General features: G+C 45.4%; 1 pseudogene; it reads right to left on the bottom strand.

The window, feature by feature from the left end:
• Nucleotides 1–227: 227 nt before the first annotated feature.
• LOC119333107 lies at nucleotides 228–15099 on the bottom strand (annotated as a pseudogene).
• Nucleotides 15100–16190: the final 1091 nt, after the last annotated feature.

Here is a 16190-nt window from a genome sequence, read left to right as displayed (position 1 = left end):
TCTAAATAGCGTTCCGCGGCATAATATTTTGTCTTTTTTGCACAGGCTACAAAAAAAGTTGTTTTTCCCGTGAAACTTTCTGCACACACATAGAATATGGAGATGTTCGCGCTCCCCTTTTTTAAGAATTTTTTGGCATTTCAAAATGTGTTTTTCAAAGTGGGTTCATATGTATCCGGGTTCATCCATGCACTTCCCATGTATCTAGCATTTTTGATATACCACCACTATATACCGAGGGCGGCCAACTCCTGAACGAAGGCAACGGCGTGCTCCGGCTTGACGCACTGGGACACAACATTGACGCCGTCCTTCCCCTTGCATGGCGGGCACAAAATGCAGACGTTCATCGCTGTCTGCTCCGGCGGCTTGCACAACGGTGGCATCACCCGTACCGGACTCCCACGCCCGAAGTCCACCACGTCGAACCCAATGTTCATCCAGCTCATCACAGCCAGCGTCTTGTACTTGGAGTAGCTCGGCCGGGGCGTCAGCTGCTGCCGCCGATGAACCCCACCGTCGTCGGCGCCGCCCCCGTTCATGAGTATCTTCTCCTTCGCAAGCCTGATGAGCTTCACCAGGTCCTTGGCGTTGCCGCCCGCCACTGCGCCGCTCTTCGCTTGGACCGTCTACCCCATCAGGCAGTTGCCGTAGTAGCCGCGCTTGCCCCCCACGAGCCAAATGTTGCTCGTGAAGACGAGGAGCGCGGGCGCGTCAGGGTCGGAGGTGTGAGCATGATGTTATCGAAAGCATGATTTACAAGTTTGTCTCGCACACATACGAAAGGTGCTTTTCATAGAAGACAGGATAAGTAAAACTATTCATGTTCGCCAAACCAGACTTTAAACGAGACTCTAACCAACACCATCCAGAAGTGACCCGAAGAGCGACCCAATATAGTGATTGCTACAGTTCATATTTTGATAGTAAAACTGATGTGTAATCATATACTCCCTCCGTCCCATAATATAAAAGCGTTTTTTACACTACAAAACGCTCTTATATTATGGGACAGAGGGAGTAGATAATAAAATACATGGCACAATATCAGTACATCTCCAAACAGCCAATAAATCTCATAGTGCCACAAGGACATGCACCTGCAGTACATCCTGCATTGCAGGTTCACATCAACAGCTCATAGCAAGGCTATCAGTTCAACAACACTAATACCACCTCAAGCATCAACAATTTAAAAAGAATGGGCACCAAAACAAAAGGGCAATAGACACCTCTTCAAACGTTATTTTTTCAAAAATCAACTCATCCTCTTGACCGCTCCAGATATCGTCCCTGTGCATTGCTCAGGAAATTATAAATTCTGGTATAGCACACAAGAAAATATCAGAGTAGAAAAGTGGCACATAAACTACCAAAAAATTCTCATGCTTATTGTTATTGCAAGAAGGCATCGATCATATTTTGAAGCTAATAATAATTAACATGCACTTATCACTTGTTGGAGTTGGTTCTCTTGAATTAATCAATAGCAGCATGAGCATAAGCATTAAATCAGCAGCACAAGTGCACACTTATTCAAGCTAGTAGCAGCCCAGCAGGCTAGCAGCAAAAGCATTCAAACAACTAAAGAAGCACAGTATAACAGCACAAGCATTCAAAGAGCAGCAAGCCAACAAGCACCATCCATCAGACCGGTAGCTTAATGGAAGAAAAATCTGAAGAATAAAAGATGTATAGGTTGAGGAAAGATGAGAGGATGCTGGGTTGCTTGCGAAGCTACGTCTGTGAGGCTAGCAGGCTTGGACTGTCACATGTCATATCTTATAAACTTAGGCAAGTGTTCTTCTGTCAGTGAAGGCTAGGCACTAACTTGGGTAATTAGCATCAAACAATACATATCAGTACAAGGCTAGGCAAGATAATAAAGACTTGGGAAAAGATAGCAAGAGTTAAAAAAATGATACATGCCCACACCTCATTCTAATAATGTTGGTGCAAGCATAGGCTCGTTTTCCTTTCAGCCGACTACAAGAAATATGTCAACTAGTGACCTTCTGTCAGTGACCCTGAAAAAATTGGTCATAGACCTACGACCATTTGAGATCAATTGGTCAAAAGTTGTTCGGGGGCTCCAAACCCTCAACTATATCGACCATTTTGGTCAGAAAGGTCGGTCGTAATTCCTTACACGAAATGGTCATAAAGCAGACAACACTGGTCTGCTGCCTTATTTCTAGTTGATCACGACCAATATTGATGGTCATAACCTTGTAAATTGTGGTGGGTTTCTATGACTAGGCACCACCTCATCAGTTTTGCCTATATGTCATGTCCATGTGTCAATTTTTTCCCTAGGTTGTGAAGCAACCTATATTTATGTCATTCTCAAAATTCCCCCAAAAATCTCATAAATTCTTTGGGTCATATCTTGGTCAAATATGTAAAAATCCTTCCTTGCCTAGTTCAAACATAATTCAACAATATTCATTTTCCTATTTTGTTCACAATAATACTTTGTGAAGGAAGTGCTATTTATATATTCTTGATTGCCCTTAAAATTTTTGGGCACTCTTTCCTATCCAAATCATTGCCTCATGACAAAATTCAGCTCCATTTGCCCAGTAAATTTTCCTCGGCAAATTTCTAAAGTTTTTTTCTACCTAGAAGCATTGTGAAGGAAGTACCATTTTTATATATCCAAATGACATGAAATTTATACAGTTCCTTCATATGCCCAAATTATCACCCTCCTCCAAATTGCAGCTCATTCAAATCATCTATATGAGCCCAGGTTCAATTTATATTTTATGGCCAGATTGGAACATTGCAAAGCAAGTATTATCCATATCCCTCCTATTACCCTCAAACTTTTTGGGCACTCTTCCATACCCAAATCATTGCCACATGATAATATTCAGCTCCATTTTCCTGGTAAATCTTTCTCAGGAAATTTCCAAAGTTTCTATCTCGAGAGAAGCTTTGTGAAGTAAGTACTAGGTAGGCTTACCCAAATGATCTAAAAATTTACCAGGGCATGACCATACCTATGTAACTTACCTACACCAAATTTGAGTTCATTTCATTTATCCAATTTCACTCGCTAATTTTCCCAAGTTTCTGTCCAGGGAATAGCATTGTGAAGGAAGTACCACTTTGGTATGTCCAAATGGTATCAATTTTCTATAGTGCTTTCCTATGCCCAAATAATCATCTCCAACCAAATTTCAGCTCAATCTATTCATTATTTTGAGCCCAGCTTCAACATTCATATTTTTGTCCAGTGTGGTACTTTGCAAAGCAAGTACCACCTAGGCTCCTCCTTTTGATAAAAAATTGTGAAGACAGTCTTCTTAGTAGATGATCATCTTCAGCCAAAACTCACGCCCATTGGCCACGTGCATTTCCCGTATCGCTAATCAAACACTTAGCTGCTAATTCATATTTGAGCATAGTTCGGTCTCCTCGTGAGAATCTTATGTTGTAATTTTCTTCCTAGCACCTGCCTAGGGAGTACCCAACCCCCTAGACATGCCTAGGCCTCCCAGAACACATGGCAACGCTATGGTCATGCGGTAACCACGCGGCAGGCATGCGAGTTTACGCGCTCTGGAGTTGGGGCCCTCGTCCACCATCCAAATATCGATGTATCGCCACCAAACCATGTATTTTTGATTAAATAGATACTTATATACCTAGAAATGATTTTTGTAAAAAAATAAAGAGCAAATTATAAGGTAGATGCAGTTCAAAATTGACCCGCTTCCTACTGAATCGGCATAAATTTGTCTTTTTCACAAGTGGAGTATCAAAACTTTTGACACCCAACCATTTTGTAAATTATGCATTAAATATGGCCTAATATTTAAAAAAAATGATTTGGTCCAATTTTGCAACAAATATATGGTAGCTCCTTCACACAAAAAACTCATTTTGGGCATTAAAAAAATGGAAAATGAATTTTCCGTGCAAAGAAAATGAAAACAAACTATGCCATTGTTTGGAATTTTAGGCAACATTGTTTGGAATTCCAAGATGCACCCTTGTGCACAATATGAGATCATTTGAACAAACTATGCCATGAATGTGGCCATAAGATTGATCATTTGGCTTGAAAACCCTGAATCTTCACGCATGATAGCTCATTTCTGATAACACTTTTTAAAAATAATTGCCGTATTACAAGTTTATTATTTTTCCTGGAAACTTGGTCACATATAATGACACAATGCGAATGTTTTCCAATTTTTTGATTTTTTTGAATTTTTTATAACCGTTTCGAAATGCGATCAAAACAGCGGGGTTTGACCGTTCCTAGCTAGTGGTTGAATGTTAGAAAACTTTTGATGTTTCTCTGATTAAATAAATACTTATGTACCTAGAAATGATTTTTTGAAAAAAAGAGCAAACTATGAGGCAGCTGCAGTTCAAATTTGACCCGCTTCCTACTGAATCAGCGAGAATTTGTCTTTTTCATCGGAGGTGGATCAAGGCTTTTGACACCCAACCATTTGGTCAATTGTGAATCAAACATGGCCTAGTATTTTAGAAAAATGATTTGGTCCAATTTTGCAACAAATATATGGTAGGTCCTTCACAAAAAGAACTCAATTTGAGTACTTGGAAAATGGGAAATGAATTTTCCGTGCAAAGAAAATGAAAACTCCCTTAGGCAATATTGTTTGGAATTCCAAGATGCACCCTTGTGCACAATATGAGATCATTTGAACAAACTATGCCATGAATGTGGCCATAAGATCGATCATTTGGCTTGAAAACCCTGAATCTTCACGCATGATAGCTCATTTCTAAGAACACTTTTTTAAAATAATTGTCGTATTGCAAGTTTATTATTTTTCCTGGAAACTTGGTCACATACAATGACACAATGTGAATGTTTTCCATTTTTTTTGTTTTTTTGGAATTTTTTATGCCCATTTCGAAATGCGATCAAAACGGCGGGTTTGACCGTTCCTAGCTACTGGTTGAATCTTGGAAATTTTTTGATGTTTCTCTGATTAAATAGATACTTATCTACCTATAAATAATTTTTTGAAAAAAATAAAGAGCAAACTATGAGGCAGCTGCAGTTCAAATTTGACCTGCTTCCTACTGAATCAACGGGAATTTGTCTTTTTCACCAGAGGTGGATGAAGGCTTTTGACGCCCAACCATTTGGTCAATTGTGAATCAAATATGGCCTAGTATTTTAGAAAAATGATTCGGTCCAATTTTGCAACAAATATATGGTAGCTCCTTCACAAAAAGAACTCAATTCGGGCACTCAGAAAATGGAAAATGAATTTTCCGTGCAAAGAAAATGAAAACTCCCTTAGGCAACATTGTTTGGAATTTCAAGATGCATCCTTGTGCACAATATGAGATCATTTGAACAAACTATGCCATGAATGTGGCCATAAGATTGATCATTTGGCTTGAAAACCCAGAATCTTCACACATGATAGCTAATTTCTGAGAACACTTTTTAAAAATAATTGCCATATTACAAGTTTATTATTTTTCCTGGAAACCTAGTCACATATAATTACACAATGCGAATGTTTTCCAATTTTTTGATTTTTTGAATTTTTTATGCCCTTTTGGAAATGCGATCAAAACGACGGGTTTGACCGTTCCTAGCTAGTGGTTGAATCTCAGAAAAAATTTGATGTTTCTCTGATTAAATAAATATTTATGTACCTAGAAATGTTTTTTGGAAAAAATAAAGAGCAAACTATGAGGCAGCTGCAGTTCAAATTTGACCCGCTTCGTGTTGAATCGGCGAAATTTTGTCTTTTTCACCAGAGGTGGATCAAGGATTTTGACACCCAACCATTTGGTCAATTGTGCATTAAATATGGCCTAGTATTTTAGAAAATTGATTTGGTCCAATTTTGAAACAATTATTTGATAGGTTCTTCACAAAAAAACTCATTTTGGGCACTCGAGAAATGAAAAATGATTTTTTCGTGCAAAAAAAATGAAAACTTCCTTAGGCAACATTGTTTTCCATTCCATGTTTGTTGTTTTCCTGAAAGCTAGTTCACAATTGGTGATACAATGAGAAGGTTTTTTTTATTTTTTTTGAATTTATGTGATCACAAAATAGCTTACATGATTTTAACATCTTATTTTTAAATCTATCACGACCAATTTAGTTGGTCATAATGTTGTATTGCGTTCTGATTGGTCCGTGGACCAAACACGCGGATCATGCATGAAACACCGCAGCCCTCACCCCTCGCCTCCCCCACCAACCTCACGTGAGGCGAAACCCTAGCTCTGTTCTCCCCCGTTTTCCATCCACCCCTCGCTTCCTTCCTTTATTTCTTTCTTTCTCTCCCTCCCCCCTTTCCCCCGATGCAGACCCCCTCGTCCCCCTTGTCGCCGCCACCCACCCCTCAGAACCTCCCCGCCACCCACCTCCGCCGCCTCCCTCACTCTCCCCTCGTCTCCCTCGTCCTCGACCAACCTCATGGCCCGCGGGGCTCTCGCATCGCCGCCACTCCACGCCCGCGCACGATAGAAGAGAAGCCCGAGGTCGTCCTCCGATGCTCCTCTGCCTCCCTCGCCCGCGGGGCTCTCTGCTCCACCTCGACTGGCCGGCGCAGACATAAGAGGAGCCCTCGTTGGTCGCAGGTCCTCGACTCCGCCGTGGCAGCGTGGAACCCTCGTCGTATGGATCTAGCCGCCGTTGCAGCCATGTCGTTCACCCCGCGACCCTACTCCGGCAAGAGCACCCTCGCCCTCGTAAGTGACCCACGCACCCCTCTCCTTCGGTTCATGATTCGTCCGTCGCTTCTCGCGCGGGGATAAAGACACGGACGGACCGGAGATCGATCAGGCGAACGCTGCCGCCGCATCAAAGCACGCGTGTGCGCGACGCCGTCCCCGCCTCGCTCGGTCCGTTGCGCCGTTCGCCTCGCCTCCTGTTTGCTGCGTTGATCTGATTTTAATTTCGCCGCGGTTTTTTTGACAGGCCCGGGAGTTAGGGCGCGATGGCGGCGCCATCGGCCCGGTCTCGGGCCGACTACAGCTACCTCATCAAGCTCCTCCTAATCGGCGACAATGGTGAGCCCGCTTGTTCCCTTCCCCTCCTTCGTCTCTCAATCCACGCGGGATCTGGCGGCTTATTCCTTAGGCGGTTTGATTTCCATGCGCCAGTTGAGATCTGGCGCCCTAGATCATTTTTTGTGGAGGCTGCTGTGTGCCCGTGTGAAATCTGGAAGGGCGGTAGAATCTAGCCTCTTGTGTTTACTGGATGGATGGTGTGTGCTCTGCGAGAGGAGTACCTTTTTCCTGCATGCAAATTATACAAGCAATGGTAGCTGTGTAGTCATAGAACTGATGCAAGTGAGGATGTAGTTAGTGTTGGGGAACGTAGTAATTTCAAAAAAATTCCTACGCACACGTAAGATCATGGTGATGCATAGCAACGAGAGGGGAGAGTGTTGTCTACATACCCTCGTAGACCATTCGCGGAAGTGTTATATCAACGCGGTTGATGTAGTCATACGTCTTCACGTCCGACCGATCCAAGTACCGAAAGCACGACACCTCCGAGTTCTGCACACGTTCGGCTCGGTGACGTCCTCGCCTTCTCGATCCAGCAAGAGGGGCGAAGTAGTAGATGAGCTTCGGCAGCACGACGGCGTGGTGACGGTGTTGATGAAGAACAATCTCCGCAGGGCTTTGCCTAAGCACTACGAAAACTATGACGGAGGATAAACTAGAGGGGACGGGGTTGCCGACACACGGCTTGGTGTTTCTTGATCTGTCTTTAGTGCTAGACCTACCCCTCTATTTATATGTTGAGCCCTGGGGTTGAAACTTGGAGTAAAAGCCTCCTCAAAGTCAGTTTTACCCGAAAGGCAAGAGTCCTTCTCGGACTCCAGGGCTAGACGCCAGGGTTCCCGGCGTCTACCCCCTAGACGCCAGGGTTCCTGGCGTCTAGCCTCTGGTCTCCGCAAAACTTCCTTTTGCACTTTCCAAAAGCCTCGTGAGCTTTCCCCTTTGGCCCAGATAAAGTGTTCTCGTGCCTAAACATTTCAGGAAACATCCGGAACCCCTTCCGGTGAATTTCGGAACCCTTCTAGAGATCAAACACTACTATCCCATATATCAAACTTTATCTCCGGACCATTCCGGAGTTCCTCATCATGTCCGTGATCTTATCTCGGACTCCGAACAACATTTGGTCATCAACATACATAACTCATATAGTACTATATCGTCAACGAACGTTAAGCATGCGGACCCTATGGGTTCGAGAACTATGTAGACATGACCGAGACACCTCTCCGGTCAATAACCAATAACGGACCTGGATGCCCATATTGGCTCCTACATATTCTACAAAGATCTTTATCGGTCAGACCGCATAACAACATACGTTGTTCCCTTTGTCATCGGTATGTTACTTGACCGAGATTCGATCGTCGGTATCTCAATACCTAGTTCAATCTCATTACCGGCAAGTCTCTTTACTCGTTCCGTAATACATCATCCCGCAACTAACTTATTAGTTGCAATTCTTACAAGGCTTGAGTGATGTGTATTACCGAGAGGGCCCAGAGATACCTCTCTGACAATCGGAGTGACAAATCCTAATCTCGAAATACGCCAACCCAACAAGTACCTTCGGAGACACTTGTAGAGCACCTTTATAATCACCCAGTTACGTTGTGACGTTTGGTGGCACACAAAGTGTTCCTCCGGTAAACGGGAGTTGCATAATCTCATAGTCATAGGAACATGTATAAGTCATGAAGAAAGCAATAGCAACAAACTAAACGATCAAGTGCTAGGCTAACGGAATGGGTCAAGTCAATCACATCATTCTCTTAATGATGTGATCCCGTTAATCAAATGAAAACTCATGTCTATGGTTAGGAAACCTAACCATCTTTGATCAACGAGCTAGTCAAGTAGAGGCATACTAGTGACACTCTGTTTGTCTATGTATTCACACATGTATTATGTTTCTGGTTAATACAATTCTAGCATGAATAATAAACATTTATCATGATATAAGGAAATAAATAATAACTTTATTATTGCCTCTAGGGCATATTTCCTTCAGTTAGTTAGATTGATCATCACATGCAGTCAGGAGCAAGCTCTTGTTCTTGTAACTGTCTGTCCTGGTGTTAAGGAAATCGCATGGTTGGTATGAATTGTACAAGTAGGATAACAAATTTCATTTTCTCTTTCCCCTTAACTGTGTAAGTAAGCAAACCACTAGCTTTGTCCCTGTTTCTGTGACCTTACCATACCTGTATGTTTTGGTTATGTATCCTCTCCTTGTTTTCATACAATGTGGAATTTGTAACTGATGCATAGCCTTACACAACATTTCTCCTTTTTCATGTCTAAAGAAGCATTTATGGTTTACTGCCAGTGTTGTTGTCCTGAGTTGTGTTGTGTGCTTGTGGAATTCTGTTCCGGGTTGATCTTCTTGCTCTGATCCGCTTGCTCGTGGTTATTTTGGGAGGGGAAAGGGGATTTATGCTGGCATGTTCCTATAGCCAGGTGTACTTTGAATTATGGATAGTGCAGGGCGCATCTCGTGGGGTTTCAGGGGTTCAAAAGGGTTTGGCGGCTTGTCTATTGCGTTAATTCTTGTCTTGGCTTATTGATTAGCAGCAGGCGTTTCAGATGTAGTGGGTTGTGTCGTGGGTACCTGGGTAACTAAAATTGCTTCTGTTCTGTAACTGTATGCTTCTAGGAATGTCACATTGCAACATGCAGACTATGGGTCTAGATCTGGCAGTTGAAAGTGCTTAATCTTTCTATAAGTTTCAACTGAAGCTATGTGTATACAATAATTTACCGAATAAGCAAACTTATGTGAATATACTATGCTTGATGTTGATCATCTGGTGCATTAGTATGCAGTTCTCATTGTCAGTTCTTGTTTTCTTGATTCATTTATACTATATGCCCGCTTGCTTCTGGTTTGAATATTGTGGTCTGCATGCTTTAGTCACTGTGCCCTTAGTTCTTTTTTTTGTAGGGAGCTATGCTTATCATTAGAAACTCTTGGTGATGATGTTATTCCTCTTTTGGTTCATGTGTTGTAATTATATACCACATAATTCTACACCACGTGGCGGACTTAACTATCTTAGTGACTTCATTTGATGTGTGTATTTCTGTTAATTTTAAGCTTCTGTTGCTGTGAAAATGTACCTCACTGACCGTCTGTCTATTTATTGTGTATTTCTTGCATGAGGAGGTGACTAGTGATGGGGCGCGCCAAGCAGCAGTAGGGGAAGGGGGTCTCCTGATCAAGGAGGCGGAGGAGTATGGGCGTGCCCAGCCGGCAGCCCTGTCCTGCTCGTGGGGGAGGGGCGGGAGGGGTCTGCTCCTCTGCTTCCATTGCAACCGCGGCAGGTAGCTCCTTCATCTCCCTCCCCCTCTTTCCGTACTCACTACTTCTGCTGCTAAGTTGACGAATATGTGATGCACTTGTCCCAAGGAATTTTAGAGGGATCTGTATGAACAAGTCATGTTTTTATTTTATTTTATTTAGGTTGTTAGTTACCAAACAGAGAGGGAAGATGAGCTCCTGCTTGGATTTTTTTCTGCCAGCACATGATTTGTATGTATGCAATCATCATCTGATTTGATGCTACCTTGTCGTTCATGTTGTGTGCATTGATTCCCACAATCTATAACCTAATTTGATGCTACCTTGTCCTTTTTTCAATTGATATTTGTCTCATCCAGCACTCCGACTATAAATGTGTTATTTTAATCCTGATGATGATGTTGTAGTATAAGGTGGACACCATAATGAATAATTTTGTTTCATCATGTCTTGGTTTACCCAAATCCGATTGTTTTTGGTTTGTACTTTGGACCCTGTGTGTTTCTCAGGGCATCTCCAGCCGCGCCCCCAACAGGGCCTCCCCAGGCGATTTTGCCGCGCCGGCGCCAAAAAAAGGCCCCAGTCGCGCCCCCAGAAGGCCGTTTTTCGCCGGCTCAGGCCAAAACTGGTGCCGGCGGACCCAGGCCGAACCCGGCGCCCTGGGGGGTGCTTGGGGAACCGGCGCAAGCGAAAAAGGCACGTGGGCCCGCCCTGGAGGCGACCCGAGGGCCTTTTCCCGCCGTTTGTTGACGCTTTTCCCTCGCATCTATCCCGCTCGCTCACCTTCCTCCCGCCATTCTCCCCCTTTCTCCCGCCAAACCCCCTCCCGCTCGCCTTCCAGTCGCCGCCATGCCGCCGAAGAAGTACACCATGCCGCGCACGGCGGCAAACGCGACTGGCGCCGTGGTCCAGCCGAAGCAGAGGAAGCCGAGGGCGCCGCCATCGAAGCTGCCGGGCCTGTCGAACGCCGAGTTGAGGGTGGAAATTCAGCGGCGCGAAGCAGTCACCGCCAACAGGCGGAACATGGCCATCGCCAAGAAGGCCCGCGACAACGCGGCGCGCTTGGCGGCGTCTTCCTCATCGGTCGACCAGGCGGGGATGAATCCACCGGTCGTCAGCCATGCCCAGTACGCGCCCTAGGGACAGCAAGGCGCCGGATCTCCATGGGGTTCATCGTCGCCCGGCTAAGCCAACGGCGACGCGCACGGTGGGTTCAACCCGAACGTGACCTTCCCTCATGGTCACCCCGCTACGCGCACGCCCTCGCCCGCCTTCGTCGGCGTGCAGTACCCTCCATACAACTACTCGCCGCCTGCCTCCTACGCGTCCACACCGACGCCCCATCTCTACCGTGGACCTCTGCCCTTCTCGCACCTCGGCGACGCCAACGACACGGGAGCCGACATGGACGACATCATCGCGACAGGATCGACCGCGGCCGCCGCCTCTCCCGGGTTCGCCACCCAGGACGAGGTAGTGGATCTCAGCGGTGACATGGAGGCCGAGCTCGGCTACGTCTACGGCGAGGACGCGCAGGAACCCGAGGAGGAGGAGGAGGAGGAGGAGGAGGATGAGCCGGCTCCTGTTCCGACGAAGGGGCACCAGAAGAAGAAGAAGCGGGCGGCCAGGTCAGGCGAACCGCGCATCAAGTGGACGTCCAAGGAGGAGGAATGCCTCGCTGAAGCATGGAAAGTCGTCTGCCTCGACCCGACCACCGGCGTGAACCAGAGCTTGGAGACGTACTGGGACCGCATCAAGGCCGAGTTCGATGAACGGAAGCTCGTCGACCCCTACTTCAAAGGCGTCTACATGCAGCGCGGCTCCAAGGCGATGGTGAACCATTGGGTCCGTGTCCAGTTGGCGTGCAACAAATGGCATGGGATCGTCGAGGAGGTCGTGGCTCGCCCGGAGAGCGGCGCCAGCGTTGAGGATTAGCTGCTGCGTATGTTCGCCATGTATCGGGGCGACAACCAAGACGCCGACTTCAAGCACCTCCACGTCTACAAGCGCATTGACAAGTGCGAGAAGTGGGCGGAAGTCCGGCGTGCCCTCGACAAGGCCAAGGAGACGTACAAGCCGGACGCGCCGACTCCGGGCGCGTCAGAGGGGCGGCCGGACGGCCACAAGTTGGCGAAGAAGGCGAAAAACGCCGATGCGGCAACCGCGCGAGTGCAGGAGTCCATCGAGCATTGCCTCGCCGACGCGCAGGCCCGGGCCGTCCTGCGCGAAGAGAAGGCCGAGGCGCGGTGGTCGTCGCTGATGAAGAACAACCCATCAAACTCGACCTGCTCCAGACGAACGTCGCCGCGAAGAAGAGGAACACCGACATGGCTTTTCTGATGGGCGGGGCGGACATGCTCCAGAGCAACGACGAGAAGCTTAAGGCATGGTACCTGGTGCAGCGCGGCCTCATCCTGAACGAGTTGCCAACGGCAACGCCGACGACGCCGAGGATGCCCACGACGCCCACGACCACCCGGACGCCAATCCCAAACGACGCCTCTACGTCGCCGCCCAGCAGTGCCGAAGCCGCGCCGACACAGCCCAGCACCGAAGCAGCTCCGACACCGCCGAGCCCGCGCACGCCGACTCCGCCAACGCCTGGAGCCGACCCCGCCGAGTGAATCATTGCGCACGCGAACTCTGTTTTTTGTAACGCCAGACTACGTCCGATCGCCGGATTTGCGGTGTCTTTTGTGAGCGGGAACGACCAAGTTTAAATTTCCTGCATCCTGGGGCCGGCGCGTGGGGGGCATGACTGGGCGCTAGGTCGCCCCCAGGGGCCGAACTAGCGCCGGCACGCCCCCAGGCCGCTCTATTTAGGCGTCCTGGGGGGCGGAACGACTGGAGATGCACTCACATGAACTAGTGTTGTTGTAACATGAACTGGAGTAGGTTGCTGCTATCTAAATGTGACCATTGCAAGGAGGAACCACTGTTTGGCTTCATCTCTTCCTCATTTGATCATTTTTATGGCCCATATGCATGCTACGTGTTGGCTGACTTGGCATGACGTGCACGAAAACTGTTTGGGCATCCATACTAAACAACACTTCTTAATTTTCATGTAGACTTGCTCTAGATCTTCTTAATTTTCATGCATGTTTCTTTCCAGACTCGATCTTACTACTAAATAGCACCCCATCACCTATTGTTGTTGTTGTTGTTGTTGTTGTTGTTGTTGTTGTTGTTGTTGTTGTTGTTCACCTTATCCTTGCTGTTCTGTTTTCTTGTTGACAGATATTTTGAGTAAATTCAATACAAAAGATGTTTAAAGAAGCTCCAAGACATTCTTATATACCAAGTTATGTAATAATAGCTGGGTTATCTGGGAATTTAATGTATCTTCTCTCTGTTTGTGAATGAAATAGTAATTATGTATGTGATTTAATGTATCTTCTCTTTGTGAATTTCATGTATCTTTCAAAACTACAATTTCTGTTTCATATGAAATAGTAATTATGTATGTGATTTGAAAATATGTGCAATGGAAACATGACTCATGCAACCCACTTATCAAAATAATTTGAGCACATTTAAAATTTCTGACGTGTGGGACCAGTGTATGATATTATGATATATGGGACAAATATAAAACAATGGAAAATAAAATGGCAAAAAATAAAAGATCATATGCTGTAAAAGGCCGCATCTAGAAATAAAAATGCCGAATTGCTGGGCCAGGCCCATGTAGCTAGCAAAAATTAATAGAAAAAATAAATATTAAAAAGGCCGAATTGTTGGGCTAAGCCCATGTAGAAAACCGAATTGGACTGGGCTAATTCTTGTGCCACATCAGCTTGCCACGTTGGATGCCTACGTGGCCCGGGGAGGTTGCTAGTGACCAAAATTTTGGTCGTGAAACCAACGACCTTTTACATATCACAAAGAAGGTCACTAATTTTAGTTTACGACCGCCAGCTTTTGACCATCTGTTTTTGGTCGCAAAAAGGTCGCAAATGAAAAACAATGACCTTTCAGTGACCAATAGTGATGGTCGCAAGTTGCCATATTTCTTGTAGTGAGGTGACCGTGCGGGTGCAGCACTGCCAGATAAACGCGACAACGGTGTCGAACACCATGTAGTCGCCGCCGCACTCTGCTTTGATGCGGCCGATCAAGCTCCATGGGATGGCGATGTCGAGGCTCGCCATTTCCTCCATTCCGACGCGCATCCCGGACCGCACTGCGGCGGCCATCAGTGGCGGGAGGTGCGGGAGGGAGCCGTCCACTTCGGATCTGATTGGGGCGACGGATGGCACTGGCATCCCACGGGCGAGCTCGCCGGTGGCCTGTAGGAACTGCGCCATCCGAGCGCCATCGGCCGCAACGTGGTTCCACGTCGCCCCGGCGATGAACCCGCCGCAGGCGAACTCGGTCACCTGCACCAACAGCAAGGCGTCGCAGCTTCTTCGCAGAAGTAAATAACATGTCCATCTACATTTTCCTCCAAGAGATCCTTAACCATAACAATACTAGGTTGTACTTTAATTTGTTCATCAGGTTTAGGTGTTCTAATATAGGTTTTGTTGACCACAGTTGAAACTTTAGCATGTTCCTTTATCCTAACAGGGAAAAATGGTTTCTCAATATAAGCAGCAGGAACAATTGGATCAACATTATAAATTATAGTTTCTTCTTTAAATGGTATTGGTTCTTTAATTTCTCTTTAATAGGTGGGTGATATTTAAACAACTTCTATTTAGGGAGATCAACATGAGTAGCAAATGATTCACAAAAGGAGGCTACTATCTCAAAGTCAAGTCCATGTTTAGTGCTAAATTATTGAAAAGCACCGGTATTTATAAAAGATTTAACACAATCATACTTAAGTTTAATACCTGACTCTTTACCTTCGCCGAGTTCTCAATCTTCAGAGTTGCGTTTAATTCTTTCCAAAAGATCCCACCGGTATTCAATAGTCTTCTTCATAAAAGAATCATCACAAGAAGTATCAAGCATGGTTTGATCATTATGAGAAAGCCGAGTATAATTTTTTTGGATAATAATTTCTCTTGAGAGCTCATGATTGTGGCATGAATATAACATTGACTTAAGCCTCCCCTCAAGCTAGAGTGATATCTTCTTCTTCACGAGGCCAAAAACTATATATATAATTTCGATCACGATGAACTATATGCATGGATATTTTTTTGATGGAACTCCATTTTCAGTCAAATCCAATTCTAGGATCAAATATTATCGCATAGGCTATATCATGTCAATGCTTTTCCCTTCAAAGATAAAGAGAAAACCTTCTTCATAACTTCATCTCCGGGTAAACCTGTAAGCCTGAACAATCCACAAATTTGTTCTACATATATCAAGTTCATATCAGGATGTTAGGTTCCGTCTCCTGCATAAGGATTATTAGCAGTTGTTCTACCATACCCGAAGGAATTTCATATTAAATATTTTCAATAGGTGTAGTAGGTTGAGGGGTAGCTAATCGTGGTTCCGGTCGAGGTGAAGATACCCCGAACAAACCCCTCAAATAATTGTTTTCCATAGTAACAAGTAACAATAAATTTCAGCATACTAGATAAATATTTCCTTACCAAATTCCACTTACCAAAGGGGCTCCACTCCCCGGCAACGGCGCCAGAAAATAGCCTTGATGACCCATAAGTATAGGGGATCAATTGTAGCTCTTTTCAATAAGTAAGAGTGTCGAACCCAACGAGGAGCAGAAGGAAATGACAAGTGGTTTTCAGCAATGTAATGTCTGCAAGTGCTGAAATTATAAGTAATAGAGTAGTTTGATAGTAAGATAATCTGTAACGAGTAAGTAACAATAATAGTAGCAAAAATGCAGCAAGGTAGCCCAATCCTTTTAAGGCAAATGACAGGCCAAAATTGT

This window comes from Triticum dicoccoides, chromosome 7A (genome assembly GCF_002162155.2).
Source record: "Triticum dicoccoides isolate Atlit2015 ecotype Zavitan chromosome 7A, WEW_v2.0, whole genome shotgun sequence".
Taxonomy (NCBI): Eukaryota; Viridiplantae; Streptophyta; class Magnoliopsida; order Poales; family Poaceae; genus Triticum; species Triticum dicoccoides.
The sequence above is the reverse complement of the archived record's forward strand: the minus strand, read 5'-3'. Positions and strand labels throughout refer to the sequence as shown.